Source organism: Phyllobates terribilis, unplaced genomic scaffold, assembly GCF_046119375.1.
Source record: "Phyllobates terribilis strain yellow unplaced genomic scaffold, ASM4611937v1 Scaffold_2348__1_contigs__length_138815, whole genome shotgun sequence".
In the NCBI taxonomy this organism is placed as follows: Eukaryota; Metazoa; Chordata; class Amphibia; order Anura; family Dendrobatidae; genus Phyllobates; species Phyllobates terribilis.
Genome location: NW_027365106.1, coordinates 50113 through 72357, shown reverse-complemented (window position 1 = coordinate 72357; position 22245 = coordinate 50113). Strand labels below are relative to the sequence as shown.

General features: G+C 44.5%; 13 non-coding genes and 1 pseudogene across 13 annotated transcripts; all 14 read right to left on the bottom strand.

Annotated features, from left to right (window-relative positions):
- Window positions 1-61: 61 nt before the first annotated feature.
- On the bottom strand, window positions 62-252 carry LOC141246188 (U2 spliceosomal RNA). Its single transcript, XR_012309804.1, has one exon. It is a non-coding gene; the product is annotated as a U2 spliceosomal RNA (small nuclear RNA).
- Window positions 253-1370: 1118 nt separating this feature from the next.
- Window positions 1371-1561, bottom strand: LOC141246213 (U2 spliceosomal RNA). Its single transcript, XR_012309827.1, has one exon. It is a non-coding gene; the product is annotated as a U2 spliceosomal RNA (small nuclear RNA).
- A 1115-nt stretch (window positions 1562-2676) lies between these two features.
- LOC141246187 (U2 spliceosomal RNA) lies at window positions 2677-2867 on the bottom strand. Its single transcript, XR_012309803.1, has one exon. It is a non-coding gene; the product is annotated as a U2 spliceosomal RNA (small nuclear RNA).
- A 1115-nt stretch (window positions 2868-3982) lies between these two features.
- LOC141246186 (U2 spliceosomal RNA) lies at window positions 3983-4173 on the bottom strand. The gene has a single exon (XR_012309802.1). It is a non-coding gene; the product is annotated as a U2 spliceosomal RNA (small nuclear RNA).
- A 1115-nt stretch (window positions 4174-5288) lies between these two features.
- LOC141246184 (U2 spliceosomal RNA) lies at window positions 5289-5479 on the bottom strand. The gene has a single exon (XR_012309801.1). It is a non-coding gene; the product is annotated as a U2 spliceosomal RNA (small nuclear RNA).
- A 1115-nt stretch (window positions 5480-6594) lies between these two features.
- On the bottom strand, window positions 6595-6786 carry LOC141246167 (U2 spliceosomal RNA). The gene has a single exon (XR_012309789.1). It is a non-coding gene; the product is annotated as a U2 spliceosomal RNA (small nuclear RNA).
- A 6155-nt stretch (window positions 6787-12941) lies between these two features.
- LOC141246182 (U2 spliceosomal RNA) lies at window positions 12942-13132 on the bottom strand. Its single transcript, XR_012309799.1, has one exon. It is a non-coding gene; the product is annotated as a U2 spliceosomal RNA (small nuclear RNA).
- A 1115-nt stretch (window positions 13133-14247) lies between these two features.
- LOC141246181 (U2 spliceosomal RNA) lies at window positions 14248-14438 on the bottom strand. The gene has a single exon (XR_012309798.1). It is a non-coding gene; the product is annotated as a U2 spliceosomal RNA (small nuclear RNA).
- A 1115-nt stretch (window positions 14439-15553) lies between these two features.
- LOC141246180 (U2 spliceosomal RNA) lies at window positions 15554-15744 on the bottom strand. The gene has a single exon (XR_012309797.1). It is a non-coding gene; the product is annotated as a U2 spliceosomal RNA (small nuclear RNA).
- A 1115-nt stretch (window positions 15745-16859) lies between these two features.
- LOC141246222 (U2 spliceosomal RNA) lies at window positions 16860-17049 on the bottom strand. The gene has a single exon (XR_012309836.1). It is a non-coding gene; the product is annotated as a U2 spliceosomal RNA (small nuclear RNA).
- Window positions 17050-17836: 787 nt separating this feature from the next.
- On the bottom strand, window positions 17837-17928 carry LOC141246173 (U2 spliceosomal RNA; annotated as a pseudogene).
- Window positions 17929-19043: 1115 nt separating this feature from the next.
- Window positions 19044-19234, bottom strand: LOC141246179 (U2 spliceosomal RNA). The gene has a single exon (XR_012309796.1). It is a non-coding gene; the product is annotated as a U2 spliceosomal RNA (small nuclear RNA).
- Window positions 19235-20349: 1115 nt separating this feature from the next.
- LOC141246178 (U2 spliceosomal RNA) lies at window positions 20350-20540 on the bottom strand. The gene has a single exon (XR_012309795.1). It is a non-coding gene; the product is annotated as a U2 spliceosomal RNA (small nuclear RNA).
- A 1115-nt stretch (window positions 20541-21655) lies between these two features.
- On the bottom strand, window positions 21656-21846 carry LOC141246177 (U2 spliceosomal RNA). The gene has a single exon (XR_012309794.1). It is a non-coding gene; the product is annotated as a U2 spliceosomal RNA (small nuclear RNA).
- Window positions 21847-22245: the final 399 nt, after the last annotated feature.

Sequence of the window (22245 nt, the reverse complement as noted above, 5' to 3'; positions counted from 1 at the left end):
AAGCAAAATGAACAAAAAACATTGAATTCAATTCTTTCTGATTTTAGAAACTGCATTAAAGAAGGGGTGCACCGGTCCTGGAGATACTGCAATACCAGGTCAATGCGTGGAGTGGACAGAGCAAGCTCTTTTTCCATCTCCCTGTTCTAAAAATCCATTTAATATATGGTCCCCAGATAGGGGACGTATCAGATATTAAACTGATAAGAACAGATACTACACTTGATCTTAGCCAAAAGGCCGAGAAGCGATAACCAGAATTGGTTTCAAACTACGGAGCCACCCAAGGATCCTAAAAAGTCCATTTGTGGAGATGAGCTCCTGGACTCCCGTTAAGAAGACATGTTGTCAACCTCTAGATCCCTTACATGCCTGCACTTTTCGGCTTGCTGCTGCTGCAATCCACGCGTTTTAGATCTGCATAACTCCACCTCTTTAAACACAGCACCTTCACCCCCTGCTGTTCCCACCCGCCTCAACACCGTTGGAAGGGAGGAGAACCAATTAAGGCGGGGGGTGGGGTGGAACGAGCAGCTGTCTACCCTTAGCAGGAGGGCTCCTGATTACATACCTCTCCTGCTGCTGCTGCTGCTGCTGGCTGTCCAGCAGCAGACTGAAGGTGGCTGCTGCTGTGCACAGGTATATAAAGGCTCAGAGCCTATTATGACACGCGCAGCCAGCGTTCCATTGCCACATTCCATCTACTGCAGGCAGGATACCTGGCTGGCTGAATGTCGCTGAGAAGCTCACAGAGACCGCCATAAGCAACAGTTTAACAGAATGCCACAGACTAATCAACCAAACTTTTTGGGTTGGGTTCTCTTTTATAGTCTGCAGGCATTAAATGAAAGAAGTCAGTGTTCCAGCAGAAGGAGACAACGTTTCAGAAAAGGCATTGTAGCAAACCAAAAAAGAAATTTTAAGCGCAGCAGAGTAACCAGCGCACATACCTGTTAGCTCAGGTGAGTTTAAAAGGCTGCTGTTGATAACAAGGGCATTTGCTAAATAGATGGTGTGTGTGCAACAATATACTGAAAGGTCAATTATATTGTGCAGCTTATCTCACCACCTGTAGTTATTTAGGTGAAAGCTCCAAAATGCTTGCCTAATATGTCTGTTTATCCAAAAGGAAGTAAAAAGGGAGAGCTAGAAAGATAGCATTGCATCACATTACATGGCAATGCAATGCACAGTTGCTGAAGTTGAACCAAAATGAGCTTGTAATCTGGCTTCTGCAACTTTGAACATGAAAAATCCAATGAGGAGAAGAAAAGCAGAGCCAAAGAGTCCATCCCAAAATCCGACAAACAAGCAAAATGAACAAAAAACATTGAATTCAATTCTTTCTGATTTTAGAAACTGCATTAAAGAAGGGGTGCACCGGTCCTGGAGATACTGCAATACCAGGTCAATGCGTGGAGTGGACAGAGCAAGCTCTATTTCCATCTAACTGTTCTAAAAATCCATTTAATATATGGTCCCCAGATAGGGGACGTATCAGATATTAAACTGATAAGAACAGATACTACACTTGATCTTAGCCAAAAGGCCGAGAAGCGATAACCAGAATTGGTTTCAAACTACGGAGCCACCCAAGGATCCTAAAAAGTCCATTTGTGGAGATGAGCTCCTGGACTCCCGTTAAGAAGACATGTTGTCAACCTCTAGATCCCTTACATGCCTGCACTTTTCGGCTTGCTGCTGCTGCAATCCACGCGTTTTAGATCTGCATAACTCCACCTCTTTAAACACAGCACCTTCACCCCCTGCTGTTCCCACCCGCCTCAACACCGTTGGAAGGGAGGAGAACCAATTAAGGCGGGGGGTGGGGTGGAACGAGCAGCTGTCTACCCTTAGCAGGAGGGCTCCTGATTACATACCTCTCCTGCTGCTGCTGCTGCTGGCTGTCCAGCAGCAGACTGAAGGTGGCTGCTGCTGTGCACAGGTATATAAAGGCTCAGAGCCTATTATGACACGCGCAGCCAGCGTTCCATTGCCACATTCCATCTACTGCAGGCAGGATACCTGGCTGGCTGAATGTCGCTGAGAAGCTCACAGAGACCGCCATAAGCAACAGTTTAACAGAATGCCACAGACTAATCAACCAAACTTTTTGGGTTGGGTTCTCTTTTATAGTCTGCAGGCATTAAATGAAAGAAGTCAGTGTTCCAGCAGAAGGAGACAACGTTTCAGAAAAGGCATTGTAGCAAACCAAAAAATAAATTTTAAGCGCAGCAGAGTAACCAGCGCACATACCTGTTAGCTCAGGTGAGTTTAAAAGGCTGCTGTTGATAACAAGGGCATTTGCTAAATAGATGGTGTGTGTGCAACAATATACTGAAAGGTCAATTATATTGTGCAGCTTATCTCACCACCTGTAGTTATTTAGGTGAAAGCTCCAAAATGCTTGCCTAATATGTCTGTTTATCCAAAAGGAAGTAAAAAGGGAGAGCTAGAAAGATAGCATTGCATCACATTACATGGCAATGCAATGCACAGTTGCTGAAGTTGAACCAAAATGAGCTTGTAATCTGGCTTCTGCAACTTTGAACATGAAAAATCCAATGAGGAGAAGAAAAGCAGAGCCAAAGAGTCCATCCCAAAATCCGACAAACAAGCAAAATGAACAAAAAACATTGAATTCAATTCTTTCTGATTTTAGAAACTGCATTAAAGAAGGGGTGCACCGGTCCTGGAGATACTGCAATACCAGGTCAATGCGTGGAGTGGACAGAGCAAGCTCTTTTTCCATCTCCCTGTTCTAAAAATCCATTTAATATATGGTCCCCAGATAGGGGACGTATCAGATATTAAACTGATAAGAACAGATACTACACTTGATCTTAGCCAAAAGGCCGAGAAGCGATAACCAGAATTGGTTTCAAACTACGGAGCCACCCAAGGATCCTAAAAAGTCCATTTGTGGAGATGAGCTCCTGGACTCCCGTTAAGAAGACATGTTGTCAACCTCTAGATCCCTTACATGCCTGCACTTTTCGGCTTGCTGCTGCTGCAATCTACGCGTTTTAGATCTGCATAACTCCACCTCTTTAAACACAGCACCTTCACCCCCTGCTGTTCCCACCCGCCTCAACACCGTTGGAAGGGAGGAGAACCAATTAAGGCGGGGGGTGGGGTGGAACGAGCAGCTGTCTACCCTTAGCAGGAGGGCTCCTGATTACATACCTCTCCTGCTGCTGCTGCTGCTGGCTGTCCAGCAGCAGACTGAAGGTGGCTGCTGCTGTGCACAGGTATATAAAGGCTCAGAGCCTATTATGACACGCGCAGCCAGCGTTCCATTGCCACATTCCATCTACTGCAGGCAGGATACCTGGCTGGCTGAATGTCACTGAGAAGCTCACAGAGACCGCCATAAGCAACAGTTTAACAGAATGCCACAGACTAATCAACCAAACTTTTTGGGTTGGGTTCTCTTTTATAGTCTGCAGGCATTAAATGAAAGAAGTCAGTGTTCCAGCAGAAGGAGACAACGTTTCAGAAAAGGCATTGTAGCAAACCAAAAAAGAAATTTTAAGCGCAGCAGAGTAACCAGCGCACATACCTGTTAGCTCAGGTGAGTTTAAAAGGCTGCTGTTGATAACAAGGGCATTTGCTAAATAGATGGTGTGTGTGCAACAATATACTGAAAGGTCAATTATATTGTGCAGCTTATCTCACCACCTGTAGTTATTTAGGTGAAAGCTCCAAAATGCTTGCCTAATATGTCTGTTTATCCAAAAGGAAGTAAAAAGGGAGAGCTAGAAAGATAGCATTGCATCACATTACATGGCAATGCAATGCACAGTTGCTGAAGTTGAACCAAAATGAGCTTGTAATCTGGCTTCTGCAACTTTGAACATGAAAAATCCAATGAGGAGAAGAAAAGCAGAGCCAAAGAGTCCATCCCAAAATCCGACAAACAAGCAAAATGAACAAAAAACATTGAATTCAATTCTTTCTGATTTTAGAAACTGCATTAAAGAAGGGGTGCACCGGTCCTGGAGATACTGCAATACCAGGTCAATGCGTGGAGTGGACAGAGCAAGCTCTTTTTCCATCTCCCTGTTCTAAAAATCCATTTAATATATGGTCCCCAGATAGGGGACGTATCAGATATTAAACTGATAAGAACAGATACTACACTTGATCTTAGCCAAAAGGCCGAGAAGCGATAACCAGAATTGGTTTCAAACTACGGAGCCACCCAAGGATCCTAAAAAGTCCATTTGTGGAGATGAGCTCCTGGACTCCCGTTAAGAAGACATGTTGTCAACCTCTAGATCCCTTACATGCCTGCACTTTTCGGCTTGCTGCTGCTGCAATCCACGCGTTTTAGATCTGCATAACTCCACCTCTTTAAACACAGCACCTTCACCCCCTGCTGTTCCCACCCGCCTCAACACCGTTGGAAGGGAGGAGAACCAATTAAGGCGGGGGGTGGGGTGGAACGAGCAGCTGTCTACCCTTAGCAGGAGGGCTCCTGATTACATACCTCTCCTGCTGCTGCTGCTGCTGGCTGTCCAGCAGCAGACTGAAGGTGGCTGCTGCTGTGCACAGGTATATAAAGGCTCAGAGCCTATTATGACACGCGCAGCCAGCGTTCCATTGCCACATTCCATCTACTGCAGGCAGGATACCTGGCTGGCTGAATGTCGCTGAGAAGCTCACAGAGACCGCCATAAGCAACAGTTTAACAGAATGCCACAGACTAATCAACCAAACTTTTTGGGTTGGGTTCTCTTTTATAGTCTGCAGGCATTAAATGAAAGAAGTCAGTGTTCCAGCAGAAGGAGACAACGTTTCAGAAAAGGCATTGTAGCAAACCAAAAAAGAAATTTTAAGCGCAGCAGAGTAACCAGCGCACATACCTGTTAGCTCAGGTGAGTTTAAAAGGCTGCTGTTGATAACAAGGGCATTTGCTAAATAGATGGTGTGTGTGCAACAATATACTGAAAGGTCAATTATATTGTGCAGCTTATCTCACCACCTGTAGTTATTTAGGTGAAAGCTCCAAAATGCTTGCCTAATATGTCTGTTTATCCAAAAGGAAGTAAAAAGGGAGAGCTAGAAAGATAGCATTGCATCACATTACATGGCAATGCAATGCACAGTTGCTGAAGTTGAACCAAAATGAGCTTGTAATCTGGCTTCTGCAACTTTGAACATGAAAAATCCAATGAGGAGAAGAAAAGCAGAGCCAAAGAGTCCATCCCAAAATCCGACAAACAAGCAAAATGAACAAAAAACATTGAATTCAATTCTTTCTGATTTTAGAAACTGCATTAAAGAAGGGGTGCACCGGTCCTGGAGATACTGCAATACCAGGTCAATGCGTGGAGTGGACAGAGCAAGCTCTTTTTCCATCTCCCTGTTCTAAAAATCCATTTAATATATGGTCCCCAGATAGGGGACGTATCAGATATTAAACTGATAAGAACAGATACTACACTTGATCTTAGCCAAAAGGCCGAGAAGCGATAACCAGAATTGGTTTCAAACTACGGAGCCACCCAAGGATCCTAAAAAGTCCATTTGTGGAGATGAGCTCCTGGACTCCCGTTAAGAAGACATGTTGTCAACCTCTAGATCCCTTACATGCCTGCACTTTTCGGCTTGCTGCTGCTGCAATCCACGCGTTTTAGATCTGCATAACTCCACCTCTTTAAACACAGCACCTTCACCCCCTGCTGTTCCCACCCGCCTCAACACCGTTGGAAGGGAGGAGAACCAATTAAGGCGGGGGGTGGGGTGGTACGAGCAGCTGTCTACCCTTAGCAGGAGGGCTCCTGATTACATACCTCTCCTGCTGCTGCTGCTGCTGGCTGTCCAGCAGCAGACTGAAGGTGGCTGCTGCTGTGCACAGGTATATAAAGGCTCAGAGCCTATTATGACACGCGCAGCCAGCGTTCCATTGCCACATTCCATCTACTGCAGGCAGGATACCTGGCTGGCTGAATGTCGCTGAGAAGCTCACAGAGACCGCCATAAGCAACAGTTTAACAGAATGCCACAGACTAATCAACCAAACTTTTTGGGTTGGGTTCTCTTTTATAGTCTGCAGGCATTAAATGAAAGAAGTCAGTGTTCCAGCAGAAGGAGACAACGTTTCAGAAAAGGCATTGTAGCAAACCAAAAAAGAAATTTTAAGCGCAGCAGAGTAACCAGCGCACATACCTGTTAGCTCAGGTGAGTTTAAAAGGCTGCTGTTGATAACAAGGGCATTTGCTAAATAGATGGTGTGTGTGCAACAATATACTGAAAGGTCAATTATATTGTGCAGCTTATCTCACCACCTGTAGTTATTTAGGTGAAAGCTCCAAAATGCTTGCCTAATATGTCTGTTTATCCAAAAGGAAGTAAAAAGGGAGAGCTAGAAAGATAGCATTGCATCACATTACATGGCAATGCAATGCACAGTTGCTGAAGTTGAACCAAAATGAGCTTGTAATCTGGCTTCTGCAACTTTGAACATGAAAAATCCAATGAGGAGAAGAAAAGCAGAGCCAAAGAGTCCATCCCAAAATCCGACAAACAAGCAAAATGAACAAAAAACATTGAATTCAATTCTTTCTGATTTTAGAAACTGCATTAAAGAAGGGGTGCACCGGTCCTGGAGATACTGCAATACCAGGTCAATGCGTGGAGTGGACAGAGCAAGCTCTTTTTCCATCTCCCTGTTCTAAAAATCCATTTAATATATGGTCCCCAGATAGGGGACGTATCAGATATTAAACTGATAAGAACAGATTTTTTTTTTTTTTTTTTTTTCTCCTCAGACGAGGAAATTCCACAGTCTATGGAAACCAGACAAAGGAAAATTCCATCAAAACAGCTGCGTCAAATCCAATACGCAATTTGCTGTCCCCATCATCATCGGAAATATTTATTTCATATTTCAAAACAACAATAACAAAAATCAAGAGGTACTAACAATATATCTCCACTTTTTAACTTTCCATATTCCCTCCGCATCCACTTCCCCTCTCCTCTTTTTGTCCCATAGGAAACACACATACATCTTCCCCAAAATCACCTTCACACTATCCTTTACAGCAATTTCCTTCCTTTTAAACACATACACATTCCTCACATCCCATAACACTTCCTTTATACACGCAAGCATCAACCACAAGACTCTTTCCTTCGTCCCATCACATATTCCCAAACCAAACATAAACAACTCAAAAGACAACAAATTCACACCACACAATTCTTTACACAAAGGCCCCATTCTCCCAATCACATCTCTAGCATACTGGCAATTCCAAAAAACATGCAACACACTTTCCCTTCCACCACAGCCATTTCTTGGACGCATTTCACTCCTCACCAAACCTCTATTCCTCTGAAACTCTCTCACAGGTAATACTCCATGTAAAGACTGCCACACAACTTCACTCTGTTTGTTGGTCATACCACTCATCCGCACTTTCTTCCAAACCTTCTGCACATCACCACCCCTAACCATATTTATTCCACATTCTACCTCTCTACATTCAATCATCCTATACACAGCCTTCTTATTCTCCAGCAATCTCACATCTGCATCACACAGTTCATACCTCACCAAAAACTTATAAACCCACACATACCATACAGGCACCTCAAAAGCAATCGGACATCGCAAATCCCTTTCTTGCCACTTTAAACGAAACAAATACGCTCCAAATAAATACCTACACATAGATGAAAACTTTCCATCCGCCCTAATCACTTTCAAAACAAACACAACGATATTCACACCAAAAAACACGTCCAAATTCGGAAAACCCAAACCACCTTTTTCCACTCTTTTAACCAAAATTTCTCTCCTAGCTCTCTCCATTTTCGAGTTCCACAAAAAAACAAATAAAATTCTATTCAAGCTTCTCATACACATATATCCTGGTGGAAATACTACCGCAATATATAAAAATATTGGCAACACCACACTCTTAACAATTAAAATCTTCCCAAAAAAGAATAAACTCCTCAATTTCCAAAAATTCAACTTCTGCTCAACTTTTCCTTTCGCATCATCCCAACTTTCTTTCCCATCCAAACTCTCTGAAAACTTCACACCCAAAACTTTAATAGGTCCATTCACTACATTCACACCTACATCCCTACTTAAACTTCCGCCTCCAAAACCCTTACACTCACTCTTTTCCCAATTCACTTTAAACGCAGATGCACCACAAAAAATAGACACTAACAACTTCACCCGCCTCACCGAACATTCAGAATCACATAATACACACACGTCATCCATATAACCACTCACCTTCCATTCTTTTCCTCCACCTCCCGGCACTTGCACACCACGAATTACCTTATCTTTCCTCAGCATACACAACAATGGCTCAATTGCACAAATAAATGCTACAGGGGACAAAGGACACCCCTGTCGCACACCCGAAAACACATTCACTTTCCTACCCACATACCCATTCATTAAAACACAGCTATAAACACCCGCATACAAACTTCTCACTCGCCCAACAAAATCAGCCGGAAAACCCATTTTTAACAACACTCTGAACAAAAAACCATGCGACAACCTATCATAAGCCTTTTCAAAATCCAAACTTAACAAAAATACACTCTTCTTACGACCCATGCAATCCCATAGACAATCTCTTAACATACACACACACTCATGAATCCGCCTCCCAGGTACCGCACAACACTGCTCATCCCCAATCACACTCTCTATCACATCACGCATCCTATTAGCCATAAGTTTTGCATAGATTTTATAATCACAATTAAGTAACGTTATTGGCCTCCAATTCCTCAGACTTTTCAAATCCCCTTTCTTAGGAATTAACACAACCAAACCTGCACGCATACTCTCAGCCACCTCCATGTTTCCCCACATATACTTACATACATCCACAAAGTCCTTACCAATCACACCCCACATCACACGATAAAATTCTACTGGGAGGCCATCCTCCCCCGGCGTCTTATTCAAAGCCATACTACACATAACCTTCCATACCTCATCACCAGTCACCTCACCCATCACTCTCTCTCTTTCTGCTTCACTCAACTTACTCTCTAACACACTCAAAACATCATTCTCCAAACATTCATCCCTCTGTTTCACTGCATACAGATCCTCATAAAACTTAGCCACCTCTTCACACATATCCTCTCCACTCACCTCACTTCCATCTGCTCCATACACCACGCTCATACTCTGTTTCTTTCCAAAAACTTTTTTAAAGAAAAACCGAGAACATTTCTCATCCTGCTCCATCTTATCAATCTTTGCCCTAAACACTATGCTTCTCCCTCTCTCCAACAAAAACTCACTAATCTCCTTTTTTACCTCTAAAATATCCTCCTCCACCTCAACTCCTCCTTCCCTTAACTTATACAAAACGCTCAACCGCGCGTTCAGTTTAACAAAACTCTCTCTTTTAATTGCTGCATACTTGTATCCTAAATTTTTAAAGAACATTTTTGTTTGTTTCTTCACCCAGTCCCACCACTCACAAACATTCCCAAACTCATTTTTATGCTTACACCATTCTTCATACCGCCTTTCATACTCCTTTCTCACATCTTCATTCTCTAACAGTTTAACATTTAACTTCCACAATCCTCTCCCAAACACTCCATCAACTTTTATATCCAACTCACACAACATACACACATGATCTGAAAAAAGAACGTTTTCCTGCCTATAATTAACAGAAACCATATTTTTAGAAATAAAACAATAATCCAATCTGGATTGTACCCTACCACTCTCAGAAAAGAAAGTGTTCAACAAAGGATTCATGTTACACACGCGCTGCATATCACACAACCCAAAATCATTCACTAACTCCAATAATGCTTTCCCAGACACATCCACATTCACTCTCCCCACATCACAGTTCATATCACCCACAATTACCACAGGTATTCTTCCTGGAACAAAAAGCTTAATTTTTTCAAATAAATTTTTGCGCTCATTTTTTTCAACTGGCGCATAAACATTAATAACACAAAACTTTACATTCTTGTATACAAAATTAGCAAGGATACATCTCCCCACCTCAATAACCAAATAATCACTCAAAACAACCTCCCTTCCTTTAACCAAAATACCCACACCATCATTCTTATTACATGCACTCCCCGACCACACAGACGCTCCATAAGACCATTCATCCCCTTTCACACCATCCACTACCCCACATTCTTGTAAACAAAAAATAGATGCATTTTGCATAGCTAAAAACTCAAAAATAGCAGCTCTTCTTACTTTACTTTTAAACACTCTTACGTTTTGGGACACTATGGTAAATCCCATAATACTTCTACTCCTTCACCAATTACACAAAGAAATAGCCTTTGGCCTAAACCAAAGCTCACAAGAGGACAAAAAGAAAAAACATTTACAATATTATATGGTGACACTATCCAGCACCACCACTATCCTCCTCCGCCATCAGAACAGAACAGCTGGTTTCCGACCCGCTGGCTTCACCAGCCACACTCCTCATTCTGGCAGTTCTGATCTTCCTCTGAGGCTCACTAAAATCTGCATCATCACTGCCCCCACCATCCTCCCTACGACTCTTCTTTGCACCCCTATCATCCTCCGAAGAAAAATCTTCAATGTTTTCAGGACCCGAAGGGTGTTCAGGACTGTCGGGTTCCGAGATTTGCACTTCACATCCTGTTGCGTCCATTGCCTCTCCAAAAGTCATCATCTCAGGCAGCTCTGCTTCCACCACTTTCCTAGATATTCTCGCAGACACTGCCTTTTTCTCCACCTTTGCCACTTCCCTCCAGAACTCCTTTTCTTCCCTCCGCTTCTTCCTCATTTCTTCAGCAGAAGAAGAACATGGTCTCAGGGACACCTCCTCTGGCGCCGTAGAGGGAGAGGCTCTACCAGTTTCCCGCCTCCTTCCCTCTCTCTCCTCCCTCTCCAATCTTTCCAGCACTTTCAGTGCGCTTGCCATCTGCCTCCTCTCCAGCTCCTCCTCCTTCTGTTCTTTATCAGAACGTCTAGGTGCACTCATAGGACAGTCCTTATACATGTGATCACTACTCCCACAGACATCACAGGACTTGGCCTCTGGACACTGGTTGGCCATATGCCCCTCCTTTCTGCAATTTCAGCAACACTGCCCTTTAAGGCATGTTACCATGGTATGTCCGAAAGAAAAGCATCTACGGCAAAACATGGGCTGGCCTGGGTAAAAGAGGAAACCTCTATGGCCTGCAACGGAAAAATTTGATGGAGGGTGTCTAAAGCCCCCCACACTGTCAGGATCCCTTTTCAATTTCACACGGAATTTATACTGACAGTTAAAGATTCCTAGACAATTGACTTGCTTCACTCCCTTCCGCACATATTCACAGTAGCGAGAGAGGAAGCACTCCAGCAGCTCAGGGTCTGTAAAAGGGTTATAGACAGTCACAGTCACCTCCTTTTCTTGCAGACCAAACAAAGGTTCCCATCTAACTCCTTCCAAGCAGGGGTCACTAGAGTGACCACGGAGCCATTCAAAGACATTAAGGCAAACATCCTGGTCCATAAAGGTAACGTCATAATTACCTTGACGTGAAAATTCGTTGACACTGAAGATCTCAGAACGTCTTGCTCCAGCTTTGCCTTCAACGATGTCTTGGACAATGAAAACCACGTTGTTCTTGTTCTGGTCAGATGGATCCACGGACAAACGGATGGTGTTCTTCACAAAAGACATCTTGGATTCTGTCGGTATGGAATACCACAGGAAAAAGCAGAAAATCCTCCACAAAAGGGTCCGGATTCCTCCAGGAGACTCGCACCAATCAAGGTACAGTCATACGATCGCAGCCAAAAGGCCGAGAAGCGATAACCAGAATTGGTTTCAAACTACGGAGCCACCCAAGGATCCTGAAAAGTCCATTTGTGGAGATGAGCTCCTGGACTCCCGTTAAGAAGACATGTTGTCAACCTCTAGATCCCTTACATGCCTGCACTTTTCGGCTTGCTGCTGCTGCAATCCACGCGTTTTAGATCTGCATAACTCCACCTCTTTAAACACAGCACCTTCACCCCCTGCTGTTCCCACCCGCCTCAACACCGTTGGAAGGGAGGAGAACCAATTAAGGCGTGGGGTGGGGTGGAACGAGCAGCTGTCTACCCTTAGCAGGAGGGCTCCTGATTACATACCTCTCCTGCTGCTGCTGCTGCTGGCTGTCCAGCAGCAGACTGAAGGTGGCTGCTGCTGTGCACAGGTATATAAAGGCTCAGAGCCTATTATGACACGCGCAGCCAGCGTTCCATTGCCACATTCCATCTACTGCAGGCAGGATACCTGGCTGGCTGAATGTCGCTGAGAAGCTCACAGAGACCGCCATAAGCAACAGTTTAACAGAATGCCACAGACTAATCAACCAAACTTTTTGGGTTGGGTTCTCTTTTATAGTCTGCAGGCATTAAATGAAAGAAGTCAGTGTTCCAGCAGAAGGAGACAACGTTTCAGAAAAGGCATTGTAGCAAACCAAAAAAGAAATTTTAAGCGCAGCAGAGTAACCAGCGCACATACCTGTTAGCTCAGGTGAGTTTAAAAGGCTGCTGTTGATAACAAGGGCATTTGCTAAATAGATGGTGTGTGTGCAACAATATACTGAAAGGTCAATTATATTGTGCAGCTTATCTCACCACCTGTAGTTATTTAGGTGAAAGCTCCAAAATGCTTGCCTAATATGTCTGTTTATCCAAAAGGAAGTAAAAAGGGAGAGCTAGAAAGATAGCATTGCATCACATTACATGGCAATGCAATGCACAGTTGCTGAAGTTGAACCAAAATGAGCTTGTAATCTGGCTTCTGCAACTTTGAACATGAAAAATCCAATGAGGAGAAGAAAAGCAGAGCCAAAGAGTCCATCCCAAAATCCGACAAACAAGCAAAATGAACAAAAAACATTGAATTCAATTCTTTCTGATTTTAGAAACTGCATTAAAGAAGGGGTGCACCGGTCCTGGAGATACTGCAATACCAGGTCAATGCGTGGAGTGGACAGAGCAAGCTCTTTTTCCATCTCCCTGTTCTAAAAATCCATTTAATATATGGTCCCCAGATAGGGGACGTATCAGATATTAAACTGATAAGAACAGATACTACACTTGATCTTAGCCAAAAGGCCGAGAAGCGATAACCAGAATTGGTTTCAAACTACGGAGCCACCCAAGGATCCTAAAAAGTCCATTTGTGGAGATGAGCTCCTGGACTCCCGTTAAGAAGACATGTTGTCAACCTCTAGATCCCTTACATGCCTGCACTTTTCGGCTTGCTGCTGCTGCAATCCACGCGTTTTAGATCTGCATAACTCCACCTCTTTAAACACAGCACCTTCACCCCCTGCTGTTCCCACCCGCCTCAACACCCTTGGAAGGGAGGAGAACCAATTAAGGCGGGGGGTGGGGTGGAACGAGCAGCTGTCTACCCTTAGCAGGAGGGCTCCTGATTACATACCTCTCCTGCTGCTGCTGCTGCTGGCTGTCCAGCAGCAGACTGAAGGTGGCTGCTGCTGTGCACAGGTATATAAAGGCTCAGAGCCTATTATGACACGCGCAGCCAGCGTTCCATTGCCACATTCCATCTACTGCAGGCAGGATACCTGGCTGGCTGAATGTCGCTGAGAAGCTCACAGAGACCGCCATAAGCAACAGTTTAACAGAATGCCACAGACTAATCAACCAAACTTTTTGGGTTGGGTTCTCTTTTATAGTCTGCAGGCATTAAATGAAAGAAGTCAGTGTTCCAGCAGAAGGAGACAACGTTTCAGAAAAGGCATTGTAGCAAACCAAAAAAGAAATTTTAAGCGCAGCAGAGTAACCAGCGCACATACCTGTTAGCTCAGGTGAGTTTAAAAGGCTGCTGTTGATAACAAGGGCATTTGCTAAATAGATGGTGTGTGTGCAACAATATACTGAAAGGTCAATTATATTGTGCAGCTTATCTCACCACCTGTAGTTATTTAGGTGAAAGCTCCAAAATGCTTGCCTAATATGTCTGTTTATCCAAAAGGAAGTAAAAAGGGAGAGCTAGAAAGATAGCATTGCATCACATTACATGGCAATGCAATGCACAGTTGCTGAAGTTGAACCAAAATGAGCTTGTAATCTGGCTTCTGCAACTTTGAACATGAAAAATCCAATGAGGAGAAGAAAAGCAGAGCCAAAGAGTCCATCCCAAAATCCGACAAACAAGCAAAATGAACAAAAAACATTGAATTCAATTCTTTCTGATTTTAGAAACTGCATTAAAGAAGGGGTGCACCGGTCCTGGAGATACTGCAATACCAGGTCAATGCGTGGAGTGGACAGAGCAAGCTCTTTTTCCATCTCCCTGTTCTAAAAATCCATTTAATATATGGTCCCCAGATAGGGGACGTATCAGATATTAAACTGATAAGAACAGATACTACACTTGATCTTAGCCAAAAGGCCGAGAAGCGATAACCAGAATTGGTTTCAAACTACGGAGCCACCCAAGGATCCTAAAAAGTCCATTTGTGGAGATGAGCTCCTGGACTCCCGTTAAGAAGACATGTTGTCAACCTCTAGATCCCTTACATGCCTGCACTTTTCGGCTTGCTGCTGCTGCAATCCACGCGTTTTAGATCTGCATAACTCCACCTCTTTAAACACAGCACCTTCACCCCCTGCTGTTCCCACCCGCCTCAACACCGTTGGAAGGGAGGAGAACCAATTAAGGCGGGGGGTGGGGTGGAACGAGCAGCTGTCTACCCTTAGCAGGAGGGCTCCTGATTACATACCTCTCCTGCTGCTGCTGCTGCTGGCTGTCCAGCAGCAGACTGAAGATGGCTGCTGCTGTGCACAGGTATATAAAGGCTCAGAGCCTATTATGACACGCGCAGCCAGCGTTCCATTGCCACATTCCATCTACTGCAGGCAGGATACCTGGCTGGCTGAATGTCGCTGAGAAGCTCACAGAGACCTCCATAAGCAACAGTTTAACAGAATGACACAGACTAATCAACCAAACTTTTTGGGTTAGGTTCTCTTTTATAGTCTGCAGGCATTAAATGAAAGAAGTCAGTGTTCCAGCAAAAGGAGACAACGTTTCAGAAAAGGCATTGTAGCAAACCAAAAAAGAAATTTTAAGCGCAGCAGAGTAACCAGCGCACATACCTGTTAGCTCAGGTGAGTTTAAAAGGCTGCTGTTGATAACAAGGGCATTTGCTAAATATATGGTGTGTGTGCAACAATATACTGAAAGGTCAATTATATTGTGCAGCTTATCTCACCACCTGTAGTTATTTAGGTGAAAGCTCCAAAATGCTTGCCTAATATGTCTGTTTATCCAAAAGGAAGTAAAAAGGGAGAGCTAGAAAGATAGCATTGCATCACATTACATGGCAATGCAATGCACAGTTGCTGAAGTTGAACCAAAATGAGCTTGTAATCTGGCTTCTGCAACTTTGAACATGAAAAATCCAATGAGGAGAAGAAAAGCAGAGCCAAAGAGTCCATCCCAAAATCCGACAAACAAGCAAAATGAACACAAAACATTGAATTCAATTCTTTCTGATTTTAGAAACTGCATTAAAGAAGGGGTGCACCGGTCCTGGAGATACTGCAATACCAGGTCAATGCGTGGAGTGGACAGAGCAAGCTCTTTTTCCATCTCCCTGTTCTAAAAATCCATTTAATATATGGTCCCCAGATAGGGGACGTATCAGATATTAAACTGATAAGAACAGATACTACACTTGATCTTAGCCAAAAGGCCGAGAAGCGATAACCAGAATTGGTTTCAAACTACGGAGCCACCCAAGGATCCTAAAAAGTCCATTTGTGGAGATGAGCTCCTGGACTCCCGTTAAGAAGACATGTTGTCAACCTCTAGATCCCTTACATGCCTGCACTTTTCGGCTTGCTGCTGCTGCAATCCACGCGTTTTAGATCTGCATAACTCCACCTCTTTAAACACAGCACCTTCACCCCCTGCTGTTCCCACCCGCCTCAACACCGTTGGAAGGGAGGAGAACCAATTAAGGCGGGGGGTGGGGTGGAACGAGCAGCTGTCTACCCTTAGCAGGAAGGCTCCTGATTACATACCTCTCCTGCTGCTGCTGCTGCTGGCTGTCCAGCAGCAGACTGAAGGTGGCTGCTGCTGTGCACAGGTATATAAAGGCTCAGAGCCTATTATGACACGCGCAGCCAGCGTTCCATTGCCACATTCCATCTACTGCAGGCAGGATACCTGGCTGGCTGAATGTCGCTGAGAAGCTCACAGAGACCGCCATAAGCAACAGTTTAACAGAATGCCACAGACTAATCAACCAAACTTTTTGGGTTGGGTTCTCTTTTATAGTCTGCAGGCATTAAATGAAAGAAGTCAGTGTTCCAGCAGAAGGAGACAACGTTTCAGAAAAGGCATTGTAGCAAACCAAAAAAGAAATTTTAAGTGCAGCAGAGTAACCAGCGCACATACCTGTTAGCTCAGGTGAGTTTAAAAGGCTGCTGTTGATAACAAGGGCATTTGCTAAATAGATGGTGTGTGTGCAACAATATACTGAAAGGTCAATTATATTGTGCAGCTTATCTCACCACCTGTAGTTATTTAGGTGAAAGCTCCAAAATGCTTGCCTAATATGTCTGTTTATCCAAAAGGAAGTAAAAAGGGAGAGCTAGAAAGATAGCATTGCATCACATTACATGGCAATGCAATGCACAGTTGCTGAAGTTGAACCAAAATGAGCTTGTAATCTGGCTTCTGCAACTTTGAACATGAAAAATCCAATGAGGAGAAGAAAAGCAGAGCCAAAGAGTCCATCCCAATATCCGACAAACAAGCAAAATGAACAAAAAACATTGAATTCAATTCTTTCTGATTTTAGAAACTGCATTAAAGAAGGGGTGCACCGGTCCTGGAGATACTGCAATACCAGGTCAATGCGTGGAGTGGACAGAGCAAGCTCTTTTTCCATCTCCCTGTTCTAAAAATCCATTTAATATATGGTCCCCAGATAGGGGACGTATCAGATATTAAACTGATAAGAACAGATTTTTTTTTTTTTTTTTTTGAAAGCCCGAAATCGTGTACAAAACCCGAGTGCGCTTAAAAAAGTGACAAGTGCCACAAAAAAAGTGCACTAGGATGCTGGTCTTCTTGAAACCCTCTCCAAAAGGAGAAGGGTCCCCCAAACCATTCCCCGTCCCTCCGAGCCAAAAGGCCACAGCGAGGAACAGGGACAAAAAGCCACCTCCAGCCGAAGCCAGAGGCGACCCAATCTTACCCCCAGCACCTGCCCGAGTTCTCACCCGAGCAAGGCACTGGGAGCCAAAGACTGTGCTCCCCTCCCGGAAGAGGGGAGCCAACAACGCTCTCCTCCCGAAAGAGGAGAGCCAGGGGGGTTCAGGGGGGAGCGGAACCTGATGGCCACACACTCCCCCCCTAGACCTGCCAAGAGAGGAACCCGTAAGGGAACCGCATCCCGACAAAATCCTAGTAGGACGTGACACACGTGAATAAGTGGACACACAGTGACAAAGAAATTAAATAAATAGTGAATGTTTCACAGTATAATACTGCCCGGACCTTCGACCGGGAATTGAAAAATTCCCCATCCTAAGGCCAGAAGGCCCGGAATAAGGGTGTGTGCGAAGAAAGAAAATTTGAAGTGCTTGTGCAAATGTGCCATAAACTCAAGTGGGGTTCCCAATCCCAGTGAGTTAAGGCACCCCAGGGTCACCACTCCTGGGGCACTTCACACTTCGGGCTTTCGATCTTCCCCGGCCCAATGGCGTCGATCCTGGGGGGCCATGCTTTCCACCATATGACTATATTAGCCACCTGGCGTACTAACAAGCGCCTAAACCCCAGTGTGCATAATGTATCAATCTACTAGGGCGGCCAACATCCAAAACCGCCTTTTCGAAAGATACTACACTTGATCTTAGCCAAAAGGCCGAGAAGCGATAACCAGAATTGGTTTCAAACTACGGAGCCACCCAAGGATCCTAAAAAGTCCATTTGTGGAGATGAGCTCCTGGACTCCCGTTAAGAAGACATGTTGTCAACCTCTAGATCCCTTACATGCCTGCACTTTTCGGCTTGCTGCTGCTGCAATCCACGCGTTTTAGATCTGCATAACTCCACCTCTTTAAACACAGCACCTTCACCCCCTGCTGTTCCCACCCGCCTCAACACCGTTGGAAGGGAGGAGAACCAATTAAGGCGGGGGGTGGGGTGGAACGAGCAGCTGTCTACCCTTAGCAGGAGGGCTCCTGATTACATACCTCTCCTGCTGCTGCTGCTGCTGGCTGTCCAGCAGCAGACTGAAGGTGGCTGCTGCTGTGCACAGGTATATAAAGGCTCAGAGCCTATTATGACACGCGCAGCCAGCGTTCCATTGCCACATTCCATCTACTGCAGGCAGGATACCTGGCTGGCTGAATGTCGCTGAGAAGCTCACAGAGACCGCCATAAGCAACAGTTTAACAGAATGCCACAGACTAATCAACCAAACTTTTTGGGTTGGGTTCTCTTTTATAGTCTGCAGGCATTAAATGAAAGAAGTCAGTGTTCCAGCAGAAGGAGACAACGTTTCAGAAAAGGCATTGTAGCAAACCAAAAAAGAAATTTTAAGCGCAGCAGAGTAACCAGCGCACATACCTGTTAGCTCAGGTGAGTTTAAAAGGCTGCTGTTGATAACAAGGGCATTTGCTAAATAGATGGTGTGTGTGCAACAATATACTGAAAGGTCAATTATATTGTGCAGCTTATCTCACCACCTGTAGTTATTTAGGTGAAAGCTCCAAAATGCTTGCCTAATATGTCTGTTTATCCAAAAGGAAGTAAAAAGGGAGAGCTAGAAAGATAGCATTGCATCACATTACATGGCAATGCAATGCACAGTTGCTGAAGTTGAACCAAAATGAGCTTGTAATCTGGCTTCTGCAACTTTGAACATGAAAAATCCAATGAGGAGAAGAAAAGCAGAGCCAAAGAGTCCATCCCAAAATCCGACAAACAAGCAAAATGAACAAAAAACATTGAATTCAATTCTTTCTGATTTTAGAAACTGCATTAAAGAAGGGGTGCACCGGTCCTGGAGATACTGCAATACCAGGTCAATGCGTGGAGTGGACAGAGCAAGCTCTTTTTCCATCTCCCTGTTCTAAAAATCCATTTAATATATGGTCCCCAGATAGGGGACGTATCAGATATTAAACTGATAAGAACAGATACTACACTTGATCTTAGCCAAAAGGCCGAGAAGCGATAACCAGAATTGGTTTCAAACTACGGAGCCACCCAAGGATCCTAAAAAGTCCATTTGTGGAGATGAGCTCCTGGACTCCCGTTAAGAAGACATGTTGTCAACCTCTAGATCCCTTACATGCCTGCACTTTTCGGCTTGCTGCTGCTGCAATCCACGCGTTTTAGATCTGCATAACTCCACCTCTTTAAACACAGCACCTTCACCCCCTGCTGTTCCCACCCGCCTCAACACCCTTGGAAGGGAGGAGAACCAATTAAGGCGGGGGGTGGGGTGGAACGAGCAGCTGTCTACCCTTAGCAGGAGGGCTCCTGATTACATACCTCTCCTGCTGCTGCTGCTGCTGGCTGTCCAGCAGCAGACTGAAGGTGGCTGCTGCTGTGCACAGGTATATAAAGGCTCAGAGCCTATTATGACACGCGCAGCCAGCGTTCCATTGCCACATTCCATCTACTGCAGGCAGGATACCTGGCTGGCTGAATGTCGCTGAGAAGCTCACAGAGACCGCCATAAGCAACAGTTTAACAGAATGCCACAGACTAATCAACCAAACTTTTTGGGTTGGGTTCTCTTTTATAGTCTGCAGGCATTAAATGAAAGAAGTCAGTGTTCCAGCAGAAGGAGACAACGTTTCAGAAAAGGCATTGTAGCAAACCAAAAAAGAAATTTTAAGCGCAGCAGAGTAACCAGCGCACATACCTGTTAGCTCAGGTGAGTTTAAAAGGCTGCTGTTGATAACAAGGGCATTTGCTAAATAGATGGTGTGTGTGCAACAATATACTGAAAGGTCAATTATATTGTGCAGCTTATCTCACCACCTGTAGTTATTTAGGTGAAAGCTCCAAAATGCTTGCCTAATATGTCTGTTTATCCAAAAGGAAGTAAAAAGGGAGAGCTAGAAAGATAGCATTGCATCACATTACATGGCAATGCAATGCACAGTTGCTGAAGTTGAACCAAAATGAGCTTGTAATCTGGCTTCTGCAACTTTGAACATGAAAAATCCAATGAGGAGAAGAAAAGCAGAGCCAAAGAGTCCATCCCAAAATCCGACAAACAAGCAAAATGAACAAAAAACATTGAATTCAATTCTTTCTGATTTTAGAAACTGCATTAAAGAAGGGGTGCACCGGTCCTGGAGATACTGCAATACCAGGTCAATGCGTGGAGTGGACAGAGCAAGCTCTTTTTCCATCTCCCTGTTCTAAAAATCCATTTAATATATGGTCCCCAGATAGGGGACGTATCAGATATTAAACTGATAAGAACAGATACTACACTTGATCTTAGCCAAAAGGCCGAGAAGCGATAACCAGAATTGGTTTCAAACTACGGAGCCACCCAAGGATCCTAAAAAGTCCATTTGTGGAGATGAGCTCCTGGACTCCCGTTAAGAAGACATGTTGTCAACCTCTAGATCCCTTACATGCCTGCACTTTTCGGCTTGCTGCTGCTGCAATCCACGCGTTTTAGATCTGCATAACTCCACCTCTTTAAACACAGCACCTTCACCCCCTGCTGTTCCCACCCGCCTCAACACCGTTGGAAGGGAGGAGAACCAATTAAGGCGGGGGGTGGGGTGGAACGAGCAGCTGTCTACCCTTAGCAGGAGGGCTCCTGATTACATACCTCTCCTGCTGCTGCTGCTGCTGGCTGTCCAGCAGCAGACTGAAGATGGCTGCTGCTGTGCACAGGTATATAAAGGCTCAGAGCCTATTATGACACGCGCAGCCAGCGTTCCATTGCCACATTCCATCTACTGCAGGCAGGATACCTGGCTGGCTGAATGTCGCTGAGAAGCTCACAGAGACCTCCATAAGCAACAGTTTAACAGAATGACACAGACTAATCAACCAAACTTTTTGGGTTAGGTTCTCTTTTATAGTCTGCAGGCATTAAATGAAAGAAGTCAGTGTTCCAGCAAAAGGAGACAACGTTTCAGAAAAGGCATTGTAGCAAACCAAAAAAGAAATTTTAAGCGCAGCAGAGTAACCAGCGCACATACCTGTTAGCTCAGGTGAGTTTAAAAGGCTGCTGTTGATAACAAGGGCATTTGCTAAATATATGGTGTGTGTGCAACAATATACTGAAAGGTCAATTATATTGTGCAGCTTATCTCACCACCTGTAGTTATTTAGGTGAAAGCTCCAAAATGCTTGCCTAATATGTCTGTTTATCCAAAAGGAAGTAAAAAGGGAGAGCTAGAAAGATAGCATTGCATCACATTACATGGCAATGCAATGCACAGTTGCTGAAGTTGAACCAAAATGAGCTTGTAATCTGGCTTCTGCAACTTTGAACATGAAAAATCCAATGAGGAGAAGAAAAGCAGAGCCAAAGAGTCCATCCCAAAATCCGACAAACAAGCAAAATGAACACAAAACATTGAATTCAATTCTTTCTGATTTTAGAAACTGCATTAAAGAAGGGGTGCACCGGTCCTGGAGATACTGCAATACCAGGTCAATGCGTGGAGTGGACAGAGCAAGCTCTTTTTCCATCTCCCTGTTCTAAAAATCCATTTAATATATGGTCCCCAGATAGGGGACGTATCAGATATTAAACTGATAAGAACAGATACTACACTTGATCTTAGCCAAAAGGCCGAGAAGCGATAACCAGAATTGGTTTCAAACTACGGAGCCACCCAAGGATCCTAAAAAGTCCATTTGTGGAGATGAGCTCCTGGACTCCCGTTAAGAAGACATGTTGTCAACCTCTAGATCCCTTACATGCCTGCACTTTTCGGCTTGCTGCTGCTGCAATCCACGCGTTTTAGATCTGCATAACTCCACCTCTTTAAACACAGCACCTTCACCCCCTGCTGTTCCCACCCGCCTCAACACCGTTGGAAGGGAGGAGAACCAATTAAGGCGGGGGGTGGGGTGGAACGAGCAGCTGTCTACCCTTAGCAGGAAGGCTCCTGATTACATACCTCTCCTGCTGCTGCTGCTGCTGGCTGTCCAGCAGCAGACTGAAGGTGGCTGCTGCTGTGCACAGGTATATAAAGGCTCA